The following is a 24,782-nucleotide window of genomic DNA, read 5'->3' on the forward strand; positions in this document are numbered from 1 at the left end:
CTTTCCCTGGGGTCCGGCTCCCACCGCTCACAGAAGACAGCGGATGTTTGTGCCAGATCAGTGGTAAATGATGTGACGCTCTGGCAAAACCAGGTTGTCACAGAGACTGCACAAATCTTCCAGATGCAGGATTCCCTCCTCCTCACTACCAACACAACCCCACATCAAGGTACAACACCAGCCACAAAAGACTAGGTACCCCCCCAGGACAATAGGGACAAACCAGTGGGCAGGGACAGGCAGATTGAGATGTCCACCTAGGGGTCCTGAGGTGTCAGGGGTGGGAACACAGCAGATTAGTCTGCACAGAGGGTGGGAGAGGAGTGAAGTGGTAGTCGGGGGTTGTAGCTCCCGGACTACCGGACTACCTGAGCTGACTAGGTGGCAGATGGCACAGCAGGGCCACAGGCGGTGGAGATCCGGTTGCGGGAAACCTTAAGTGGACCGTGGCAGGGTTGTAGCCCGCCGGTGCCGACAGCGGGGATCCGGTCTGGAGGCCGTGCACAGTCGCACTGCTTCAAACACCTTGTCAATTAACCAGCAGGGGAAAAGATTCCAAGTCTTGTCCCACTAACAGCCCAAATAGAGCGAGACAGAAGCCCAACGCGGGGGATAGGGCGTCTGCAAGTGCCTGCAAAAATTCCAAGGGACAGATCTCGTGGGCCACAGCTCCCACAGCAAAGACACCGCGAGCGGACTTTTCCCGTTTCATGCGGACTAATCAGCACACAAGACAAACACTGAAGTGCAGGAGGAAGGGCCCCTGTCCTGTCAGCCGGTGTGCGGGACCCGATCACACCCTTCCGGAGGCTACCGGTATCTGGCACTTTATTTACTACTTGGACTTGGAGTGATTTATTTCTACACAGTGAGTACACTGGTATCATCTGGTCCAGGCCTGCGGACGGCGCCCCAGCACTGAACACCACCTACACCTGGGCCCCGGGACTACACCTTGTAAAAAAGTTCACATTTATTAAATAATTTAGAATATAATACATCCAGATAATAGATCTATAGATGGCAGAATTTATCAAGAACAGTAATTAAATTAAGATAAAAGTATCTGTATTGAATATAGATAGATGCTGACATAGTATGATATATATACATATATATATATATATATTCTAGGGTTACATCATGTGTAACATGAATTCAGAAGAATCACCCTATATGGTTTGGACACCTGCATATATAACATGATACGGTGGGAGGGGGCTCACTCCTGCACATGTCGCCAGTCTGCTGAAGCAGATCCATCCATCCATCCATCCATGATGAAATAACATATGCTGTCAGGCCTACAAGTATGGACTAATTATCGAACTCTTTACGTAAGCTAACAAAGAATACTACTTTTTTCCTTTTCTATAACTGAACTGTAACTTTGTAATTTGGCAACCATTTTATTAGATATAAAATACATCTATTTTTTTTACATTTTTTAAAGTTCTGTCTTTCATGCGCTTATCACGTATTTGAAGAAAAAATATATGTAAGGGATATATTTTTAACATTTTGGTGAGCCAGCTATTAGTGTTTTTTAATTTTTTGCACTTATTCCTTCACTTTGCACAATGGGGGACACAAGTAATGAATATCTCTTGCAAAGTGTCGGGAATCGACAATTTATAAAAATGACGCAGGACCTAAAAAAAAAAAATATGGATAAGTTTCAAGTAGCATGAATGTTTTTTTAAATTAACTTTAAAGAGTTTGCAAAGCCACAGAAGATTATCCTTTGACGTGTCTTTGGAGGAGAAAGAATAAGTCAGTCAATAAGAAGTACTACAAGTGCTGATTATAATTCCAGGTAAGAAAATGGATTTTATCTCTTCTTTTTCTAAACAAAGTAAAATACAGTTCACATACTCAGATATTTCTAATGTAGAGACGCTCTGGGTAAGCCTTTATGGGAAATGTGAACTTGAGAATTCACGTGTAGAATGTGCAATGTCTTTTAATAGAGAGAAACAGAAAATCAGGAATGTCTGTCATTTCACAAGTTAGTGTTAGAAAAATGTAAAGATGGTAGAAATGGAAAACCTGAATTGTCAGAAAATGATTTTGACTGTAGTCAAGAAGGCGCAGACATGTGCTGTCTATTGAACATGACCTTGAGGTCACCGGAAAAGAAGCAGGAACCTTCTTTTTATTAGATTTTAATAACAAAACCATATAATCAATAATCATATAATACAATACATTATGATTATGTTAAACTACAAAATTACGGATAATGTATCTCCTCGAATCGCTAGGTGAGTCGCAACATGGTTGCTGGTGAGCTGTCAATCAGGCAGATCTCACCAGTGACCAGCCTGCAGCCCCCAGCGACGCGGCGCTTGGTAACTAAGGTAAATATCGGGTAACCAAGCGCTTGGTTACCCGATATTTACCTTGGTTACCAGCGCACACCGCTTAGCGCTGGCTCGCTGCACTCCTAGCCAGAGTACACATTGGGTTAAAAAGCAAACCACTTTGTTTATTTACCTGATGTGTACTCCGGCTATGTGTGCAGGGAGCAGGGAGCCGGCACTGGCAGCCTGAGAGTGGCGGATGCTAGTAACCAAGGTAAATATCGGGTAACCAAGCAAAGCACTTCGCTTGGTTACCTGATATTTACCTTGGTTACAGCTTACCGCAGCTGCCAGATGCCGGCTCCTGCTCCCTGCACATTCAGATCGTTGCTCTCTTGCTGTCACACACAGCGATGTGCGCTTCACATCGGGAGAGCAACGTCCAAAAAATGAACCAGCGCTGTGTGTAACGAGCAGGGATCTCACAGCAGGGGCCAGATCGCTGCTCAGTGTCACACACAGCGAGATCGCTAATGAGGTCACTGCTGCGTCACAAAACCGTGCCTCAGCAGTGATCTCGCTATGTGAGAAGTACCCGGAACTGTCCTTCCTGTTGGACATTGGCACAATGGGAGGATCCTCGCACCCAATCCAAGACATATCTGAAGTTTGCTGCAAGATTATATCTACCAATATCTGGAAGGTTAATTCCCCCCTTCTTTTTGGGAAGGGTAAGTTTAGAGAGGCTCATCCTGGAGCCCCCCACACGTCCCCAGAGGAATTTCCTGAATCCCGTATTTAGCATCTTTATATCAGAGCTGGTTAGCAGCAATGGAAGAGATTGGAAGAGATACATCAATTTAGGAAACGCTATCATTTTTCTGAGATGACACCGGCCCGAGAAAGAGAGTATAAATCTGTCCTATGACTGCAGGAGCTGAAGCACGGAGGCCATACAAGGCCTATAGATTAATGTATACATCAGTGACGGGTTGGCTGGAAGTTGGATGCCAGGTACCTAATAGACTCCGAACACCACTGAAATGGAAATGAGGCATCATTAATTTTACCAGTTCTAAATATCGCCAATGCCTCCGATTTGTTGTCGTTAAAGCCTGAGATTTCCCCAAATCTGTTTAGTGTATTCATTATTGCCGCGATTGCTTGAGCAGGGTTGGCCATACATAGCTATACATCGTCTGCAAAGGCCAGCATATTGATGCTAGAATGGCCGCCCTTCACTCCCTGGAGCTCTGGCGAGGTTTGTAATGTTCCTAGAAGTGGATCTAATGCCAGGTTACATAATAACGGTGAGAGCCGGCGTCCCTGACGCGTTCCCCTCTGTACAGTAAAAGATTGAGATGGCGCATTGTTTATGGACAGATAAGATCTTGGGTCCTTGTAAATCATTTGCATTGTTTCGCCAAAACAGGGACCAAATGTTCGTCTATCAAGAAGGCCAATAGCCCCAGGGGACCCTATCGAAGGCCTTGGCCGCCTCCAATCCTACAATGATGTTCTTGGAGAGTCGGCTCACCCCCTTTTACTGGATAAATGTGAGATAATGAATAGAAGACGTCTCCATGTGACACTGTCATGGTTGCTTCCCCCGCGTCTCCATGTGACACTGTCATGGTTGCTTCCCCCGCGTCTCCATGTGACACTGTCATGGTTGCTTCCCCCGGGTCTCCATGTGACACTGTCATGGTTGCTTCCCCCGCGTCTCCATGTGACACTGTCATGGTTGCTTCCCCCGCGTCTCCATGTGACACTGTCATGGTTGCTTCCCCCGCGTCTCCATGTGACACTGTCATGGTTGCTTCCCCCGCGTCTCCATGTGACACTGTCATGGTTGCTTCCCCCGCGTCTCCATGTGACACTGTCATGGTTGCTTCCCCCGCGTCTCCATGTGACACTGTCATGGTTGCTTCCCCCGGGTCTCCATGTGACACTGTCATGGTTGCTTCCCCCGCGTCTCCATGTGACACTGTCATGGTTGCTTCCCCCGCGTCTCCATGTGACACTGTCATGGTTGCTTCCCCCGCGTCTCCATGTGACACTGTCATGGTTGCTTCCCCCGCGTCTCTATGTGACACTGTCATGGTTGCTTCCTCCGCGTCTCCATGTGACACTGTCATGGTTGCTTCCCCCGCGTCTCCATGTGACACTGTCATGGTTGCTTCCCCCGCGTCTCCATGTGACACTGTCATGGTTGCTTCCCCCGGGTCTCCATGTAACACTGTCATGGTTGCTTCCCCCGCGTCTCCATGTGACACTGTCATGGTTGCTTCCCCCGCGTCTCCATGTGACACTGTCATGGTTGCTTCCCCCGCGTCTCCATGTGACACTGTCATGGTTGCTTCCCCCGCGTCTCCATGTGACACTGTCATGGTTGCTTCCTCCGCGTCTCTATGTGACACTGTCATGGTTGCTTCCTCCGCGTCTCCATGTGACACTGTCATGGTTGCTTCCTCCGCGTCTCTATGTGACACTGTCATGGTTGCTTCCCCCGCGTCTCCATGTGACACTGTCATGGTTGCTTCCTCCGCGTCTCCATGTGACACTGTCATGGTTGCTTCCCCCGCATCTCCATGTGACACTGTCATGGTTGCTTCCTCCGCGTCTCCATGTGACACTGTCATGGTTGCTTCCTCCGCGTCTCTATGTGACACTGTCATGGTTGCTTCCCCCGCGTCTCCATGTGACACTGTCATGGTTGCTTCCTCCGCGTCTCCATGTGACACTGTCATGGTTGCTTCCCCCGCATCTCCATGTGACACTGTCATGGTTGCTTCCTCCGCGTCTCCATGTGACACTGTCATGGTTGCTTCCTCCGCGTCTCCATGTGACACTGTCATGGTTGCTTCCCCCGCGTCTCCATGTGACACTGTCATGGTTGCTTCCCCCGTGTCTCCATGTGACACTGTCATGGTTGCTTCCCCCGCGTCTCCATGTGACACTGTCATGGTTGCTTCCTCCGCGTCTCCATGTGACACTGTCATGGTTGCTTCCCCCGCGTCTCCATGTGACACTGTCATGGTTGCTTCCCCCGCGTCTCCATGTGACACTGTCATGGTTGCTTCCCCCGCGTCTCCATGTGACACTGTCATGGTTGCTTCCCCCGCGTCTCCATGTGACACTGTCATGGTTGCTTCCCCCGCGTCTCCATGTGACACTGTCATGGTTGCTTCCCCCGCGTCTCCATGTGACACTGTCATGGTTGCTTCCCCCGCGTCTCCATGTGACACTGTCATGGTTCCTTCCCCCGCGTCTCCATGTGACACTGTCATGGTTGCTTCCCCCGCGTCTCCATGTGACACTGTCATGGTTGCTTCCTCCGCGTCTCCATGTGACACTGTCATGGTTGCTTCCCCCGCGTCTCCATGTGACACTGTCATGGTTGCTTCCCCCGCGTCTCCATGTGACACTGTCATGGTTGCTTCCCCCGTGTCTCCATGTGACACTGTCATGGTTGCTTCCCCCGCGTCTCCATGTGACACTGTCATGGTTGCTTCCCCCGCGTCTCCATGTGACACTGTCATGGTTGCTTCCTCCGCGTCTCCATGTGACACTGTCATGGTTGCTTCCCCCGCGTCTCCATGTGACACTGTCATGGTTGCTTCCCCCGCGTCTCCATGTGACACTGTCATGGTTGCTTCCCCCGCGTCTCCATGTGACACTGTCATGGTTGCTTCCCCCGCGTCTCCATGTGACACTGTCATGGTTGCTTCCTCCGCGTCTCCATGTGACACTGTCATGGTTGCTTCCCCCGCGTCTCCATGTGACACTGTCATGGTTGCTTCCCCCGCGTCTCCATGTGACACTGTCATGGTTGCTTCCTCCGCGTCTCCATGTGACACTGTCATGGTTGCTTCCTCCGCGTCTCCATGTGACACTGTCATGGTTGCTTCCCCCGCGTCTCCATGTGACACTGTCATGGTTGCTTCCCCCGCGTCTCCATGTGACACTGTCATGGTTGCTTCCTCCGCGTCTCCATGTGACACTGTCATGGTTGCTTCCCCCGCGTCTCCATGTGACACTGTCATGGTTGCTTCCTCCGCGTCTCCATGTGACACTGTCATGGTTGCTTCCTCCGCGTCTCCATGTGACACTGTCATGGTTGCTTCCCCCGCGTCTCCATGTGACACTGTCATGGTTGCTTCCCCCGCGTCTCCATGTGACACTGTCATGGTTGCTTCCCCCGCGTCTCCATGTGACACTGTCATGGTTGCTTCCTCCGCGTCTCCATGTGACACTGTCATGGTTGCTTCCCCCGCGTCTCCATGTGACACTGTCATGGTTGCTTCCTCCGCGTCTCCATGTGACACTGTCATGGTTACTTCCTCCGCGTCTCCATGTGACACTGTCATGGTTGCTTCCTCCGCGTCTCCATGTGACACTGTCATGGTTGCTTCCTCCGCGTCTCCATGTGACACTGTCATGGTTGCTTCCCCCGCGTCTCCATGTGACACTGTCATGGTTGCTTCCCCCGCGTCTCCATGTGACACTGTCATGGTTGCTTCCCCCGCGTCTCCATGTGACACTGTCATGGTTGCTTCCTCCGCGTCTCCATGTGACACTGTCATGGTTGCTTCCCCCGCGTCTCCATGTGACACTGTCATGGTTGCTTCCCCCGCGTCTCCATGTGACACTGTCATGGTTGCTTCCCCCGCGTCTCCATGTGACACTGTCATGGTTGCTTCCCCTGCGTCTCCATGTGACACTGTCATGGTTGCTTCCTCCGCGTCTCCATGTGACACTGTCATGGTTGCTTCCCCCGCGTCTCCATGTGACACTGTCATGGTTGCTTCCCCCGCGTCTCCATGTGACACTGTCATGGTTGCTTCCCCCGCGTCTCCATGTGACACTGTCATGGTTGCTTCCCCCGCGTCTCCATGTGACACTGTCATGGTTGCTTCCCCCGCGTCTCCATGTGACACTGTCATGGTTGCTTCCCCCGCGTCTCCATGTGACACTGTCATGGTTGCTTCCCCCGCATCTCCATGTGACACTGTCATGGTTGCTTCCCCCGGGTCTCCATGTGACACTGTCATGGTTGCTTCCCCCGCGTCTCCATGTGACACTGTCATGGTTGCTTCCCCCGCGTCTCCATGTGACACTGTCATGGTTGCTTCCCCCGCGTCTCCATGTGACACTGTCATGGTTGCTTCCCCCGCGTCTCCATGTGACACTGTCATGGTTGCTTCCCCCGCGTCTCCATGTGACACTGTGATGGTTGCTTCCCCCGCGTCTCCATGTGACACTGTCATGGTTGCTTCCCCCGCGTCTCCATGTGACACTGTGATGGTTGCTTCCCCCGGGTCTCCATGTGACACTGTCATGGTTGCTTCCCCCGCGTCTCCATGTGACACTGTGATGGTTGCTTCCCCCGCATCTCCATATGACACTGTGATGGTTGCTTCCCCCGCATCTCCATGTGACACTGTCATGGTTGCTTCCCCCGCGTCTCCATGTGACACTGTCATGGTTGCTTCCCCCGCGTCTCCATGTGACACTGTCATGGTTGCTTCCCCCGCGTCTCCATGTGACACTGTCATGGTTGCTTCCCCCGCGTCTCCATGTGACACTGTCATGGTTGCTTCCCCCGCGTCTCCATGTGACACTGTCATGGTTGCTTCCCCCGCGTCTCCATGTGACACTGTCATGGTTGCTTCCCCCGCGTCTCCATGTGACACTGTCATGGTTGCTTCCCCCGCGTCTCCATGTGACACTGTCATGGTTGCTTCCCCCGCGTCTCCATGTGACACTGTCATGGTTGCTTCCCCCGCGTCTCCATGTGACACTGTGATGGTTGCTTCCCCCGCGTCTCCATGTGACACTGTCATGGTTGCTTCCCCCGCGTCTCCATGTGACACTGTGATGGTTGCTTCCCCCGCGTCTCCATGTGACACTGTCATGGTTCCTTCCCCCGCATCTCCATGTGACACTGTCATGGTTCCTTCCCCCGCGTCTCCATGTGACACTGTGATGGTTGCTTCCCCCGCGTCTCCATATGACACTGTGATGGTTGCTTCCCCCGCGTCTCCATGTGACACTGTCATGGTTGCTTCCCCCGCATCTCCATGTGACACTGTGATGGTTCCTTCCCCCGCGTCTCCATGTGACACTGTGATGGTTCCTTCCCCCGCGTCTCCATATGACACTGTGATGGTTGCTTCCCCCGCGTCTCCATGTGACACTGTCATGGTTGCTTCCCCCGCGTGTCAGTTGTGTGTTTTGTGCGGCTGGTGATAATGTGACGCTGGGTCGGGGGATGTAGCACGCGTGTGGTGACAGGGAAGGGGGAGATGGCGTCCTCTGGATCCTCTGACCACCCTAGATAGACTCCGCACCTATGCGCTGAACAGGATACCTGACCCTGACTGACCCTAGAACTGGGCCCTAGGTAGGGAATGGATGGGATATGAGCCCACTAAGCTCTAAAGAGGACACAGGGAGGACGCACAGAGGAAAGCACATGAGCAGCTTATCTCCAGGAAGACTCCGGGAGAGGAACAGCAACAAACAACAACGTTTCTTCAGATGGATACAAGCCGACTGCTCGCATCCAGAGCCTGGAGAGGAGTATATCTCTATCACCAGCAAAGACCAAGGGGGAATGTGAGTATTTAAGGACACCAAGAGAAGTGCTGATGATTATCAGCTGAAAGGTGAGGAAATCCACAGGGTCCTAAAGGGAAAGGATTAACCTAAGTAGAAAAGAAGAGATGGTTATGGAGCAGCTTGTGTTTCCAAATGCTGTGACTGTCTACAGCCGGACACCACAGGACACTCTATGCACTGTGAAACAACCATGACAGTTTCTATGGAGTTGTCTTTTTTCACTATCTCACATTTACCGACAAAAGGCGGTGAGAGGGATTCAGGGTTCTCTGCGGTCACTGGTGATGAGAGGGATTCAGGGTTCTCTGCAGTCACTGGTGATGAGAGGGATTCAGGGTTCTCTGTAGTCACTGGTGATGAGGGGGATTCAGGGTTCTCTGCAGTCACTGGTGATGAGGGGGATTCAGGGTTCTCTGCAGTCACTGGTGATGAGGGGAATTCAGGGTTTTCTGCAGTCACTTGTGATGAGGGGGATTCAGGGTTCTCTGCAGTCACTGGTGATGAGGGGGATTCAGGGTTCTCTGCAGTCACTGGTGATGAGGTGGATTCAGGGTTCTCTGCAGTCACTGGTGATGAGGGGGATTCAGGGTTCTCTGCAGTCACTGGTGATGAGGGGGATTCAGGGTTCTCTGCAGTCACTGGTGATGAGGTGGATTCAGGGTTCTCTGCAGTCACTGGTGATGAGGGGGATTCAGGGTTCTCTGCAGTCACTGGTGATGAGGGGGATTCAGGGTTCTCTGCAGTCACTGGTGATGAGGTGGATTCAGGGTTCTCTGCAGTCACTGGTGATGAGGGGGATTCAGGGTTCTCTGCAGTCACTGGTGATGAGGGGGATTCAGGGTTCTCTGCAGTCACTGGTGATGAGGTGGATTCAGGGTTCTCTGCAGTCACTGGTGATGATGGGGATTCAGGGTTCTCTGCAGTCACTGGTGATGAGGGGGATTCAGGGTTCTCTGCAGTCACTGGTGATGAGAGGGATTCAGGGTTCTCTGCAGTCACTGGTGATGAGGGGGATTCAGGGTTCTCTGCAGTCACTGGTGATGAGATGGATTCAGGGTTCTCTGCAGTCACTGGTGATGAGGTGGATTCAGGGTTCTCTGCAGTCACTGGTGATGAGGTGGATTCAGGGTTCTCTGCAGTCACTGGTGATGAGGGGGATTCAGGGTTCTCTGCAGTCACTGGTGATGAGGTGGATTCAGGGTTCTCTGCAGTCACTGGTGATGAGGTGGATTCAGGGTTCTCTGCAGTCACTGGTGATGAGGGGGATTCAGGGTTCTCTGCAGTCACTGGTGATGAGGTGGATTCAGGGTTCTCTGCAGTCACTGGTGATGAGGGGGATTCAGGGTTCTCTGCAGTCACTGGTGATGAGGTGGATTCAGGGTTCTCTGCAGTCACTGGTGATGAGGTGGATTCAGGGTTCTCTGCAGTCACTGGTGATGAGGGGGATTCAGGGTTCTCTGCAGTCACTGGTGATGAGGGGGATTCAGGGTTCTCTGCAGTCACTGGTGATGAGGGGGATTCAGGGTTCTCTGCAGTCACTGGTTATGAGGGGGATTCAGGGGTCTCTGCGGTCACTGGTGATGAGAGGGATTCAGGGTTCTCTGCAGTCACTGGTGATGAGGGGGATTCAGGGTTCTCTGCAGTCACTGGTGATGAGGGGGATTCAGGGTTCTCTGCAGTCACTGGTGATGAGGGGGATTCAGGGTTCTCTGCAGTCACTGGTGATGAGGTGGATTCAGGGTTCTCAGCAGTCACTGGTGATGAGAGGGATTCAGGGTTCTCTGCAGTCACTGGTGATGAGGTGGATTCAGGGGTCTCTGCGGTCACTGGTGATGAGAGGGATTCAGGGTTCTCTGGAGTCACTGGTGATGAGGGGGATTCAGGGTTCTCTGCAGTCACTGGTGATGAGGGGGATTCAGGGTTCTCTGCAGTCACTGGTGATGAGGGGGATTCAGGGTTCTCTGCAGTCACTGGTGATGAGGTGGATTCAGGGTTCTCTACAGTCACTGGTGATGAGAGGGATTCAGGGCTCTCTGCAGTCACTGGTGATGAGGTGGATTCAGGGTTCTCTGCAGTCACTGGTGATGAGGGGGATTCAGGGTTCTCTGCGGTCACTGGTGATGAGAGGGATTCAGGGTTCTCTGCAGTCACTGGTGATGAGGGGGATTCAGGGTTCTCTGCAGTCACTGGTGATGAGGTGGATTCAGGGTTCTCTGCAGTCACTGGTGATGAGGGGGATTCAGGGTTCTCTGCGGTCACTGGTGATGAGAGGGATTCAGGGTTCTCTGCAGTCACTGGTGATGAGAGGGATTCAGGGTTCTCTGCAGTCACTGGTGATGAGAGGGATTCAGGGTTCTCTGCAGTCACTGGTGATGAGGTGGATTCAGGGTTCTCTGCGGTCACTGGTGATGAGGTGGATTCAGGGTTCTCTGCAGTCACTGGTGATGAGGTGGATTCAGGGTTCTCTGCGGTCACTGGTGATGAGGGGGATTCAGGGTTCTCTGCAGTCACTGGTGATGAGGTGGATTCAGGGTTCTCTGCAGTCACTGGTGATGAGTGGGATTCAGGGTTCTCTGCGGTCACTGGTGATGAGGGGGATTCAGGGTTCTCTGCGGTCACTGGTGATGAGGGGGATTCAGGGTTCTCTGCGGTCACTGGTGATGAGGGGGATTCAGGGTTCTCTGCGGTCACTGGTGATGAGGGGGATTCAGGGTTCTCTGCGGTCACTGGTGATGAGGGGGATTCAGGGTTCTCTGCGGTCACTGGTGATGAGGGGGATTCAGGGTTCTCTGCAGTCACTGGTGATGAGGGGGATTCAGGGTTCTCTGCAGTCACTGGTGATGAGTGGGATTCAGGGTTCTCTGCGGTCACTGGTGATGAGGGGGATTCAGGGGTCTCTGCAGTCACTGGTGATGAGGGGGATTCAGGGTTCTCTGCGGTCACTGGTGATGAGGGGGATTCAGGGTTCTCTGCGGTCACTGGTGATGAGGGGGATTCAGGGTTCTCTGCGGTCACTGGTGATGAGGGGGATTCAGGGTTCTCTGCAGTCACTGGTGATGAGGGGGATTCAGGGTTCTTTGCAGTCACTGGTGATGAGGAGGATTCAGGGTTCTCTGCAGTCACTGGTGATGAGGGGGATTCAGGGTTCTCTGCAGTCACTGGTGATGAGGGGGATTCAGGGTTCTCTGCAGTCACTGGTGATGAGGGGGATTCAGGGTTCTCTGCAGTCACTGGTGATGAGGGGGATTCAGGGTTCTCTGCGGTCACTGGTGATGAGGGGGATTCAGGGTTCTCTGCGGTCACTGGTGATGAGGGGGATTCAGGGTTCTCTGCGGTCACTGGTGATGAGGGGGATTCAGGGTTCTCTGCAGTCACTGGTGATGAGGGGGATTCAGGGTTCTCTGCAGTCACTGGTGATGAGGGGGATTCAGGGTTCTCTGCGGTCACTGGTGAGGGGTCAGTTACCACTATACGGCACAAACATCCGCTGTCTTCTGTGAGCGGGGGGAGCCGGACCCCAGGGAAAGCCGCTTTCTGTCTCTGATGGCTGCACCTGGGGTAAAATGTGGGTGCTCGGAGGATGATGAAGCTGCTCCCCTGTATATGCAGTGTGAACAGCGGCTGGAGGCAGGAGAGGGGCGACCGCATCACACTCCACTGATTGCACCATTATCTGTGATCTGATATCTGACATGGAGAGTTCTTGATATCGTGTGATCTACTTTGTGAGACTCGAGACTTGTGAGACGCTTCCATCCACCTCCCTGAGATTCAATGTAACAATCTCCCTCCCCTGAGGATCCAGGGCTTGTGCTGCTGATTGTGGAGGTGGGAGGAGCCTTGGAGGAAGGAGGTGTGGTTTCCAGAAGGGGTGGAGCTATGTAGATTTCCTCTGGTGGTCTCTGGGTGGATTCCTGTCGCCTCCTCCTGATTTGATCTCTCCGGGATCATTATATATGAAGGATCTGCTGATGATTATACAGCTGTGATCTGTGATCTGGAGGGATCTTTCTATTCTGTGATGATTTCTCAGATGATGGATCTGTGCGGTGTCGTCTCCATGATATTGATGGTGATGGGGGAGGGGAGGTCGGGGAAACGCTCCATGTGACCCAGGTTTATAGCTCTTTTACTATTTGTTTAACTGCTTTTTGGTAAATGCTGAAAAGCCCAAATGCCTGTGAAAAATAGAAAAGTTATTCCTGAGACTGATGATCACCAGTGTGATCCAAGTGACTGCAGCACAACATAAGGATCCATTTGTGAAGCTGAAATGGGGAATTTGCATAGCTCCGCCTACTTATGGGAAAGGGCGAGTGAAGATCCTCTCCGAAAGCTTCACAGGTCCTGGAAGAATCAATGGCATCAACTAACAACCGAGTGTGACCCAAGAATGGCGATCACCGGCCGGAGGCAGCAGAGACCGGAGGATTTATTACTGCAGTGAATTATTCCTGGAAGAGATGGAAGCGTCTCACACAACGGGATCTGTAAGAAGATCCACTGCCTTCAGATCCCTCAGCATCTAAGCCTCTGTGACCGGGATCTTCTTACACAGGAGATCCCAGAGGTCACCTACTTCCTCCAAGGGTCCTTACCCACAAGCCCCGTGTTACGAGTCCTGCTGCTAATAACTCGCGTTCTCCTTTGTCCCTTTCTGTTGCAGCGTCCTGGTGGTCCCAGATCACAGAAGCGCTATTGCGATTTGAAGGGCGACGCTGTTGTGATCTGCGCATGTGCATCATGTGAAGAACGCTGATTGGTCGCAGATGACGTCACGCCACGTGGAGAACGCTGATTGGTCGCGGATGACGTCACGCCACGTGGAGAACGCTGATTGGTCGCAGGTGATGTCACGCCACGTGGAGAACGCTGATTGGTCGCGGGTGACGTCACGCCACGTGGAGAATGCTGATTGGTCGCGGGTGATGTCACGCCACGTGGAGAACGCTGATTGGTCGCAGATGACGTCACGCCACGTGGAGAATGCTGTTTGGTCGCGGGTGACGTCACGCCACGTGGAGAATGCTGATTGGTCGCAGGTGATGTCACACCACGTGGAGAACGCTGATTGGTCGCAGGTGATGTCACGCCACGTGGAGAATGCTGATTGGTCGCGGGTGACGTCACGCCACGTGGAGAATGCTGATTGGTCGCGGGTGACGTCACGCCACGTGGAGAACGCTGATTGGTCGCGGGTGACGTCACGCCACGTGGAGAACGCTGATAGGTCGCGGGTGATGTCACGTCATGTGGAGAACGCTGATTGGTCGTGGGTGATGTCACGCCACGTGGAGAACGCTGATTGGTCGCGGGTGATGTCACCGCTGATGCGATGTCACTTGTCTCTGACGCTCTGGTTGCTGATTGGCTGTGTGATCCTCCATCTTGGAGGAGGCACAGAGTCTATATAAAGCCCTGACACACGTTGCTCAGCGTCCAGTCCTCTTGGTCCATGCACAGGAGTAGACGCTCCATGCTGGTTCCTTCCTGCACCATTACTGTCACAAGTAGGTGAGTGCTATCAGTAGGATAGTTCTTGTACCTTGCAGCATGGCTGACTTAGGCAGGTGCTTGGTGCATGTGGCCGTGCTGGGACTTGTTGTTCCACCCCAGCTCTTAGGTTGGAGAGCTCTCCCTGTGTTGCTAGCGGTTATCTAGCAGACGTTACGTACTCTCCTGTGCTCTTGCACAAGTGATCTCATACTGTCTCTGTGAAGAGTAATGGAGATGACTCGCCCACCCCAGGGCTATGGGACACCCGGTGCCGGGCCGGACTAGTCCGGTGGTAGTCAGTGGTGGCTGGGCCCGGCTCCGTGGCCCTGGTGGGTGTCAGTTGAATATGTGGCTTGCTTGTTAATGGTTGTGTTCGTGACGCCACCTGTGGCATGCGGCTATTAAGCCGCCGCTGCTGTGTGAGGCCTCCGGGGTGATGTTATGGCAGCAATGGTGGTACTGCTCCCCACAGGTGGAGCGGAGCCCCGGGAATACTGTTAGTGCTCGTGGAAGTCTATGGTGCTGTGTGACTAACACGGTGCAGGGCAGACAAGCAATGAAAGAACCAGGCACAAACAACAGTCTCTTTACCTTTTCCTCTTTTACTCTGGGAACAGTCCAGTCCTGGGAGACCGTTACAGGTGGTGATGGGGATCCGGTCGGCCTGGAAGTACTTGGGGTGATCTTTCTGGCCAGCTGAGTATGAGGCCTACTCCTGTACCTTTCTTGGTGATGATAGGACCCTGCTTCTCTGAATCCAGCAATGGCCCTCTTCGCTGCTGGGACCAATGGCACGTCCCTTCCCTCTGTAGGTGGCTGCGCAGGCCCACTCTCTGGTGCTTCTCCGCTGGGGTCCACACCGGGCCCTGATGCTGCAGCTGTACCTTGGATGTGTCTGGGCCAGGGGCTTGCAGCTCCCCTGCCCTTCGGATTCGGCTACCAGGGACGGATTTTATACCCTGGCAACCACAGACTCCGATGTCCGAGTCTCTCTGCTGCCTCTCAGCTACTCCTGCTTCTCTGGGCCAAACTGCTCCAGCTCTAGGCCCCAGATTCACAGGACAGCTCACTCTGTGTCTGTTCACTTCTGCTGCTCCCTACAGACTCACTAACTCCTCCCCCAGGTCAGGCTTAAGGAAGCTCCCTGAAACTTCAGGTTCAGAGCTCCCCCTACTGGCCTGAGGGAGAAACTGCGGTGGATGTTAACTTACTGGCCAGTAGATTTCCCCATTACCTCCAGGCTCAGCATTAACCCTCAGGAGGGCAATGCCGTTGTGGCGACCAGGTCCTAGGGCGCCACACTCCCCCTTAGTTAAATTCAGTACTCCCGGACTGTAGAAACAAAACATAACATGTCATACATTTCATCCCAATATGGGAGGCACATTCTCTTTAACGTTACAATCTTAAACATTTCTATAAGAGTCCAGTGTGGCTCCCTGCCGGGTGTCCATTACACTGCTCCATGGGGGACCCGCCGCGATCAAACCCCCAACGTAGGCTCTGGGCGTGCGTCAGAGCATTGATGACCCCACTCTATGCACGCCGGACGGGTTTTTCTTCAGGGGTGTTTGAGCACACTGGTGCTAACTATGAACAATTTAGGTGTTGGCCACCCATAGTCCAGTGGCCCAATTGTCCATTTTCGCAATCAAAGAAAAAGAAAACATTTTGTACACAACATGACAGACATTTTGCATAACTATTTACACTCTAATAAGTACTCTTTACTTTATACAGTAGACTCCCTATACCTTAGAGGGGGTTGTCCCCGAGTGCTGCGCTGGGACCTACGTAGCTCTGGTGTTTGCCCCTGACTACGTGGTGCGTCTTCTATCTCAGCACTACAGGTGGGCCTAACCCCAATAGGTAAGCGTGATGGTTGCCTTTGTGGTCTAGGAGTCGCCAAGGGTATGACAGGTTCACCACTGACAGGGGGTTGATCCTCCTGTTCCACTGCTGGCGTGTCATCTCGTGCTGGAGCGGACGATTCTTTAGGTGGATCCGGAACCTTTTCTGTTTCTGGCTCGACCAACTGCGGAAACGCCAAAACTGGTACCACTATGGCATTGTTGATTCGGGTCCAAGTTTTGGGGAACTTCCCAAGGATGGTTTGAATCATCTCCCCTTCTTTCTCTTGACTTTGGGGACTTCCTTGTACTCCTTCCATTTCTCTTTGGATTCGGCACCGTTCAGGGCACGCTTTCAGGCGGTCTCGGGAAATTGCTTGACAGGTCTTGCCTTCATCTTTGCTTATGAGGCATACCTTACTATTGTCAAAGTTGGAGGGGATAATGGTGTAGGGCTCGTTTTCCCACTGATCATCCAACTTATGCGTCTTCCGCTTCTTCTTGAGGACTTGTTCTCCAGGTGCTAAGGGAGTTGCTGGGGCTGTTTGATTGTAATGCTGTTCTTGTCTCGTTCTTCCTTGAGACAGGCTCCTTTCCACGCACTCCTGGACCTTACGGTACCGCTGCTGCCGTTCTGCATCCCAATCCTCTATTTCTTGAACCGCCTCAGGCGACACAGTCCCCATCTCAAAGTCTACAGGCAACTTGCCTGGTCTGGCTCGCATCAGGTAAGCGGGGCTGCAGTTGGTCGAATTCACTGGGATGTGGTTGTACAAGTCTACCAGATCTGGCAACTTTTCTGGCCATTGGTTCCTCTCTTCCAGCGGTAGGGTCTTCAGCATATCAATAACCACATGGTTCATTTTCTCGCACAGTCCATTGGTCTGGGGGTGGTACGGTGTGGTTCGAATTTTCTTACAACCGTACATGTTACAGAACTCTTGGAACACTTCAGCCTCGAATGCAGGACCCTGATCCGTCAGTACCCTTTCCGGATAGCCGTGCGGTCGACAAAAGGATGCCTGGAACGCTCTAGCTGCCGTCCTGGCTGTCTGGTCCTTCACAGGCACTACTACCAGGAAACGAGAGTAATGGTCCACAATGGTGAGGGCGTACACATAGCCTGACCGGCTTGGTGTTAACTTCACGTGGTCCAGGGCCACCAACTCCAGGGGCTGCTTCGTGACAATTGGCTGTAGGGGAGACCTTTGGCTGGCATCATCCTTCCGCCTCAAGTTACACGGGCCACAGTCTCGGCACCATTTCTCGATCATCTTTCTCATGTGCACCCAGTAGAACCGATCACGGAGTAAGGCCTCCAACTTCTTCCACCCGAAGTGCCCTGCGTTATCATGATACGCTGCTAGGACCATTGGAGCATCCCTCTGCGGAACCACTATCTGCCAGACAAGTTCATTTGTTCGATAGTTGACATATCTCTTGCAGAGCTTGCCCTGGTAGGTGAACAGTCGTCCCCTCTCCTTCCACAGCTGCTGGGCTTCCTCTGGAGCGTCTGGGCCAAGATGGGTCTCAGCTTGCGCTAGCTTCTCTTTGACCAATCGCACGGCCGGGTCACCATTCTGTGTTTCTTCCCAATTATGGTGGAGTAATGGATTGACCGAGACCTCGTGCTGGTTTAAGCGCTTCACTCCCACAGCATGCTCACACTGTGAAACACCCTGGTGATGGAAAGCCGGTAACTCTATCTCTTCGAGTTCATCCAGGTCTTCTCCAGACTCGGGTAAGTGAGGCATTCTGGACAGCGCATCAGCATTGTTATTCTTCTTGCCAGCCCGATACTTGATGGTAAAGTCAAAGTTAGACAGCCGGGCCATCCATCGCTGTTCCATCGCACCTAACTTGGCTGTTGCCAGGTGTGTCAACGGATTGTTGTCCGTGAAGATGGTAAACTTGGCCGATGCCAGATAGTGCTTGAAGCGTTCAGTCACTGCCCACACAATAGCGAGGAACTCCAGCTTGAAGGAACTGTAGTTTTCTGGATTCCTTTCCGTGGGCCGAAGCTTCCTACTGGCGTACGCTATTACCCTCTCTCTGCCTCCCTGTACCTGGGACAGAACTGCTCCCAGTCCCACGTTGCTGGCGTCTGTGTACAGTATAAACGGTTGGCTGTAGTCAGGGTAGGCCAGAATTTCTTCTCCCGTGAGAGCCCCTTTCAGCCGGACAAAGGATGTTTCCAGTTGGCTGCTCCATTCAAATGGAGGGCTCTGCTTCTTAGCCTGCTTCGGCTGGCCCACCAGGAGATCTTGAAGGGGCGCTGCTATCTTGGTGAACCCATCAATGAACCTTCGGTAGTAGCCCACCAGTCCAAGGAACTGCCGCACCTCCTTCACCGTGGTGGGTCTTGGCCAGTCCTTGATTACCGTGACTTTCTCCGGATCAGGTGCCACGCCTTCTGCGCTGACCACATGACCCAGGTACTGTACCTTTGGCTTCAAGAGGTGACATTTGGACGGCTTGATCTTCAGGCCATATTTCGACAAGGACTCAAACACTTCTGCTAAGTGCTTCAGGTGGTCCTCATAAGTCTTGGAGTAGACTATTACATCATCCAGGTACAGCAGCACGGTTTCAAAGTTGTGGTGGCCCAAGCAGCACTCCATCAACCTTTGGAATGTCCCTGGGGCGTTGCAGAGCCCGAATGGCATACAATTGAACTCACAGAGACCCATTGGTGTCGTGAATGCAGTCTTCTCCTTGTCCGCCTCTGCCACGGGAACCTGCCAATACCCACTGGTGAGATCCAAGGTGGAGAAATAGTTAGCTGACTTTAAGGCTGTTAGTGACTCCTCTATTCTGGGTAGTGGATAGGCATCTTTATGTGTAATGCGGTTAATTTGCCTGTAATCTACACACATTCTCATTGTACCATCTTTTTTCTTTACGAGCACTAGTGGAGCTGCCCAGGGGCTACAACTATCTCTGATAACCCCAGCCTCCTTCATTTCCCGTAACATTTCCTTGGCACACTGATACTGTGCGGGGGGTACAGGGCGGTATCTTTCTTTAATGGGATGATGATCACCCGTGGGGATTTGATGTTGAACCCCTTTCACCTGCCCAAAATCTAGGGGGTGTTTGCTGAAGACCCGCTCGTACTCCTGTACCACCCGGTAAACCCCATGCTTTTGGTGCGAGGGGGTGGAGTCGGTGCCTACATGTAATTTTTGGCACCAGTCTTCCGGCTGCCCCTTGGAGCCATTGTCTTCCGCCTGGTCGGACGGGATCAAGGGTTCCACTGCTTTAATGGTATTGTTGCTGACAGTGTACAATTTTGCCACAGTGGCATACCGGGGCAATTTGGCCTCCTCCTCCCCACAATTCAGGACACGGACGGGCACTCTCCCCTTGCGGACGTCCGCTACCCCTCTGGCTATCAGGACTCCAGGCCTACTGTCTGAATACATTGGTTCTACCAAGGCATGGTAATCCTGACCCTTGAGGCCTATTGCTGCCCGACACCATATCAACATTTCACTTCTTGGGGGTATTACAATGGGGAGGGGGTCACTTACCCTCACACTGCCAATTTCTCCTCCGGCCAGCTCTACCTGCTGCCTCCTCATCAGGGCTCTGATCTCCCTCTGTAGGACACGCTGCTGCCCGGAGCTGGCAGTTTCAGACGCCTGTTGTAACAAAATTATCACTTCGGCAATACAATTTTCTATCACATTTGTACCAAGAGTTAGCAGTGGGTCAGATTCTTTGCGATCAATATCTACAATTATCATCCCCTGACATGGCAATTCTACCCGCCCCACTTTAATGGTTACTTCTTTGTACCCAATCTGAGGTAAGGGCTGACCATTACTGGCCACAATTGTTAAATCATCATCTGGGCCATGGTCAATGTCTGAATCGGCCCAATATCTTTTGTACAGTTTGTGGGGGATGGTTGTTACCTGGGACCCCGTATCCAGGAGGGCATTCAAAGGGATCCCATCCAGCACAATAGGAAGGACCGGTCGTCCTCCCACATACTTGCTGCGGCTGGGGGTTGAGCCGGGCTTCCTTACACCTGGGGGTCGGCTCCTGGCCCCAGGCTCGGCCCATTTAAAGGACAGCGTCGTGCAATGTGGCCCGCCTGGTTGCAGTTGCGGCAGATCGGTTGTCCTGTTGAATCATACCGGTCTGTGTCTCTGCCTCGGGTCGGCGGAATCCTTCTCTGTCGCATCCATGGGACGTCCTCTGGGCTGGAGGCCAACTCGATTTTCGCAGGCGAGGGGGTCATTTGTAGAGACTGCACGGTCTTGGCAAGGGCAGCCACAGTCTTGGTCAGCTCCTGGACCTGTTGTCTGAGCTCCGCAGTGGGATCCTTATCCAGGGACTGCGCCTCAGCCCCTGCAGTGGCTCGTGTTGCAGGCACCACCCCGGGGTACGTGATAGCAGGAGGCCGGAGGGGTACTGGGTCACTCGGTGTAGATTCTCTCAGTACCCTGATGGCCTGGTCCTTAAACTTGGCAAAGTCCAGAGCAGGGTTCTGCAGGACCAGGATACGCAGCTGGGTCCTGTGGGCATCTGACAGGAGCCCCTCTATGAACTGCTCAGTTAGGAGTTTGTCTTCTTCACGTACACCCTCTGGGTCCACCTGTTTAACTGCTTTCAGGGCCTCTTGCAGGTTTAAGGCATAGTCCCTTATGCTGTCTGTGGCTCGCTGCTTGCACCCAAAGAATCTCATCTTTATCTCTGCTGCGGTGCGAGTGTCAAACGTACTCTTTAGCTTGGCCAGTATCTGGGCTGCTGTCCCTTTATCTGTATCAGGCCAGGACTTCGCTTCACGCTGGGCTGCGCCGGCTAGCTGTCCCATTACTATGCCCACCTTCTGGCTCTCAGTCAGCGGATACACCCGGAATAAGCTGTGCAGGCTTTCTCTGAAGTCACTCAAGGTATGGGACTCCCCGGAGTATTGCGGCAGCCATTCTGCTCCCGGTATGTATGGCATGGTGATCGGCATTACCGGCGCTACAGTGGGGGCCGGGGCGACGGCGACTGGGATTGCTTCTGCTGGTGCTGCGGCGTCTCGGGCTATGGCAGCCACCTGCCCTCCCTCTGAGTCGGACATCTTCCTCCCCCTTAGTGAACCTTACCAGGCTCCGTTCACTTTTCAAATTTTCTTCCGGGTCGCGCGGGGTTAACAGCGCTCTGCTCTGATGGCGCGCTCCCTTCGCGCTCTTTGTCAGGCACGCCCCCCTTCTTCCTGCGCTCGGCGAGGCTAATGGCGGCGGTGGTCTGCAGCCAGTACACAGTCTTTTAAGCACAATTCCGGCAGGCGCACAGTACCCGGTGGGACCGGGCACGAAATCCTGTTCGTGACGCCAAAATTGACTCGCCCACCCCAGGGCTATGGGACACCCGGTGCCGGGCCGGACTAGTCCGGTGGTAGTCAGTGGTGGCTGGGCCCGGCTCCGTGGCCCTGGTGGGTGTCAGTTGAATATGTGGCTTGCTTGTTAATGGTTGTGTTCGTGACGCCACCTGTGGCATGCGGCTATTAAGCCGCCGCTGCTGTGTGAGGCCTCCGGGGTGATGTTATGGCAGCAATGGTGGTACTGCTCCCCACAGGTGGAGCGGAGCCCCGGGAATACTGTTAGTGCTCGTGGAAGTCTATGGTGCTGTGTGACTAACACGGTGCAGGGCAGACAAGCAATGAAAGAACCAGGCACAAACAACAGTCTCTTTACCTTTTCCTCTTTTACTCTGGGAACAGTCCAGTCCTGGGAGACCGTTACAGGTGGTGATGGGGATCCGGTCGGCCTGGAAGTACTTGGGGTGATCTTTCTGGCCAGCTGAGTATGAGGCCTACTCCTGTACCTTTCTTGGTGATGATAGGACCCTGCTTCTCTGAATCCAGCAATGGCCCTCTTCGCTGCTGGGACCAATGGCACGTCCCTTCCCTCTGTAGGTGGCTGCGCAGGCCCACTCTCTGGTGCTTCTCCGCTGGGGTCCACACCGGGCCCTGATGCTGCAGCTGTACCTTGGATGTGTCTGGGCCAGGGGCTTGCAGCTCCCCTGCCCTTCGGATTCGGCTACCAGGGACGGATTTTATACCCTGGCAACCACAGACTCCGATGTCCGAGTCTCTCTGCTGCCTCTCAGCTACTCCTGCTTCTCTGGGCCAAACTGCTCCAGCTCTAGGCCCCAGATTCACAGGACAGCTCACTCTGTGTCTGTTCACTTCTGCTGCTCCCTACAGACTCACTAACTCCTCCCCCAGGTCAGGCTTAAGGAAGCTCCCTGAAACTTCAGGTTCAGAGCTCCCCCTACTGGCCTGAGGGAGAAACTGCGGTGGATGTTAACTTACTGGCCAGTAGATTTCCCCATTACCTCCAGGCTCAGCATTAACCCTCAGGAGGGCAATGCCGTTGTGGCGACCAGGTCCTAGGGCGCCACAGAGACATTACAGTGCGCACTCTGTGAGTGCAGCCGTACGCTTGTTATCTCTCATACACCCCTCTGTGAGGTAACAGAGGTACCTGTCTCTGTGTGCGGTTACGGTTAGTGAGCACACGTTTATGTAGAGCTCTGTGCAGATAATAGACTCTACTACGTCCCCTTTTGGTTACTTTTGTAGTCTGCATTAGTTGTTTAGCATATCCCTCATTTGTGTTTATGCTAATTCGGTAGTCGCTGTGATTTAAACAGTGAACGCCGTCTTTGTTAGTGCCTCTGTGACGTGACAGTGTCAGTGCTGCTTCTGTGGCACAGGTTCCCCTCGTCCTCTGCCGTTATCAGCAGCAGGTTCCTGCACAGTGGCCCCCGATAGCCTGTGGTTATCTACTATCAGCCCCCGTTACACCTCCCTCCTCCGCTGCACTTCTCGTGAACTGTTTGTGTTTTCCTTCCTCAGGCTCTCTGACCTCCTCGGTGGGTGTGGCCAACCACCTGGCTCCGCCCCCTGGTGTGTTCCTCCAGCCCTGAGCGAGGTGACTAGGGTTTAATGTGGTTGGCTGGTATTACCTAGTGAGGGGACAGGTGTTGTGCGGGGCTCTATCAGTCACCACCTGGCTTGTCCAGGGCGTCACAGAGATCCCTCAGTCCAGTCTCTTCTTACAGAACCTGTTGCGTGACCCATGACACGTCTCCATCTGTACCGCCCCGGGGGTCGACCAGCTGCCGAGCCGCTCGGGTCCGTGCTCGTCGGTGGGTGGTTCGAGCTCCTCCCGGACCCTGGGGTCACTTCGCTCTGAAGGGGAGTTGGCGCTACGTGTAGGGATTTCGGTGGAGAAGGTTCACGGCTGAGGCCGTTGAGTTTATAGGTGTAAGTTCGTGACGCCACCGACGGGTTGTGGTGAATGTGGGCACCACCGCTGCCATTAACTAGGCTCCCGGGGACGGTGTTGTGCAGCCTGGTGTTAACCCCTCCGTGGGCAGGGGGTGATGGTCCCGGGGCCCGGTGGTTGCGAGGTGCGGGCGGGATGGTGCGGTGCGGTACGCGGCCCGAGGGCACTGTTGTACTCACTATGACAGATACACCGGAGTCTCTGGTAAACCAAAAAGGATGGTGGTCGGTGCCCGCAGCCGGCTGCGCTTTGCCCCTTTCTCAGGTTGGTGGTTCCCGCCTTTCTCCTGCACCTCTTTGTAGAACTTGACTGCCTATGCTTCAGCGACGGGAGTCCGCTCCCCGGCTTGATGTGTGTCGGGGAACCCGTTTGCCCGCAGGCGCTGGCCTGTGGGATCTCTCTGCCTGTGCGGTGGCTTTCTATCCCCCTCGGTGGGCTGTTGCCGTCTTTGGGTCTTGGGACAGGAAAGGACCTAAGGTCCAGACCTCAATCAGTGAATTCAACGTGGTCCAGTGGCTTCTTGACCTCGTTCTGGGTCTGAGAACCCCTCCTGGTGCTCCGGTTTCCAGTTGGCTCCCCGGTTCGGTTCCGGTGGGGCACTACCCTGTCCCGGTCCCTTATGGTTCCACCAGCCGTTTTCCCGACTCCTGCAGGCGGCAACCACCGTCTGCCTCATTGCAAGAGGTGACTGGACTCCAACCCAGACACCTGGTGTTAGACTGTGGCAGACCTGGTCTGCACTTGAACTCCACTTCACTTCACTGTCCAAACTCAACTTTTCTCTTTTTGTTTTTCCTGCCTCCGGGGCCTGTGAACTCCTCGGTGGGCGTGGCCAACCGCCAGGCTCCGCCCCCTGGTGTGAACATCAAACCCTGAGGGAGGTGACAAGGGTTTGTAGGTTGGCTGCTGTCACCTTATTAGGGGCTGGTGTTTGTGCAGGGGTCTACCTGTGACTACATGGCTAGTCCAGGGGTCACACATCCATTACCATAAGACCCCAGCGATGATGATGAGACGACCCCGGGATGAAGCGTTACTCGCCATTCTTCTCTTATGTAGAGTTCAGCAAATCTCCGGCTCCAGGAAAATGTGTAACTATAAAAGCTCCTCACGAGATCGTTACTTCTCATCACAAATACTATATAACAATAGATCAAAGAAGATTCCGCTATGAGATCAACTTAAGGAATAACTTTTCTATTTTTCACAGACAT

General features: G+C 53.4%; 1 pseudogene; it reads left to right on the forward strand.

Annotated features, from left to right (window-relative positions):
- The first annotated feature begins 13,040 nt into the window (after positions 1–13,040).
- LOC142265979 (U7 small nuclear RNA) lies at positions 13,041–13,101 on the forward strand (annotated as a pseudogene).
- Positions 13,102–24,782: the final 11,681 nt, after the last annotated feature.

This window comes from Anomaloglossus baeobatrachus, unplaced genomic scaffold, assembly GCF_048569485.1.
Source record: "Anomaloglossus baeobatrachus isolate aAnoBae1 unplaced genomic scaffold, aAnoBae1.hap1 Scaffold_2804, whole genome shotgun sequence".
Classification (NCBI taxonomy): Eukaryota; Metazoa; Chordata; class Amphibia; order Anura; family Aromobatidae; genus Anomaloglossus; species Anomaloglossus baeobatrachus.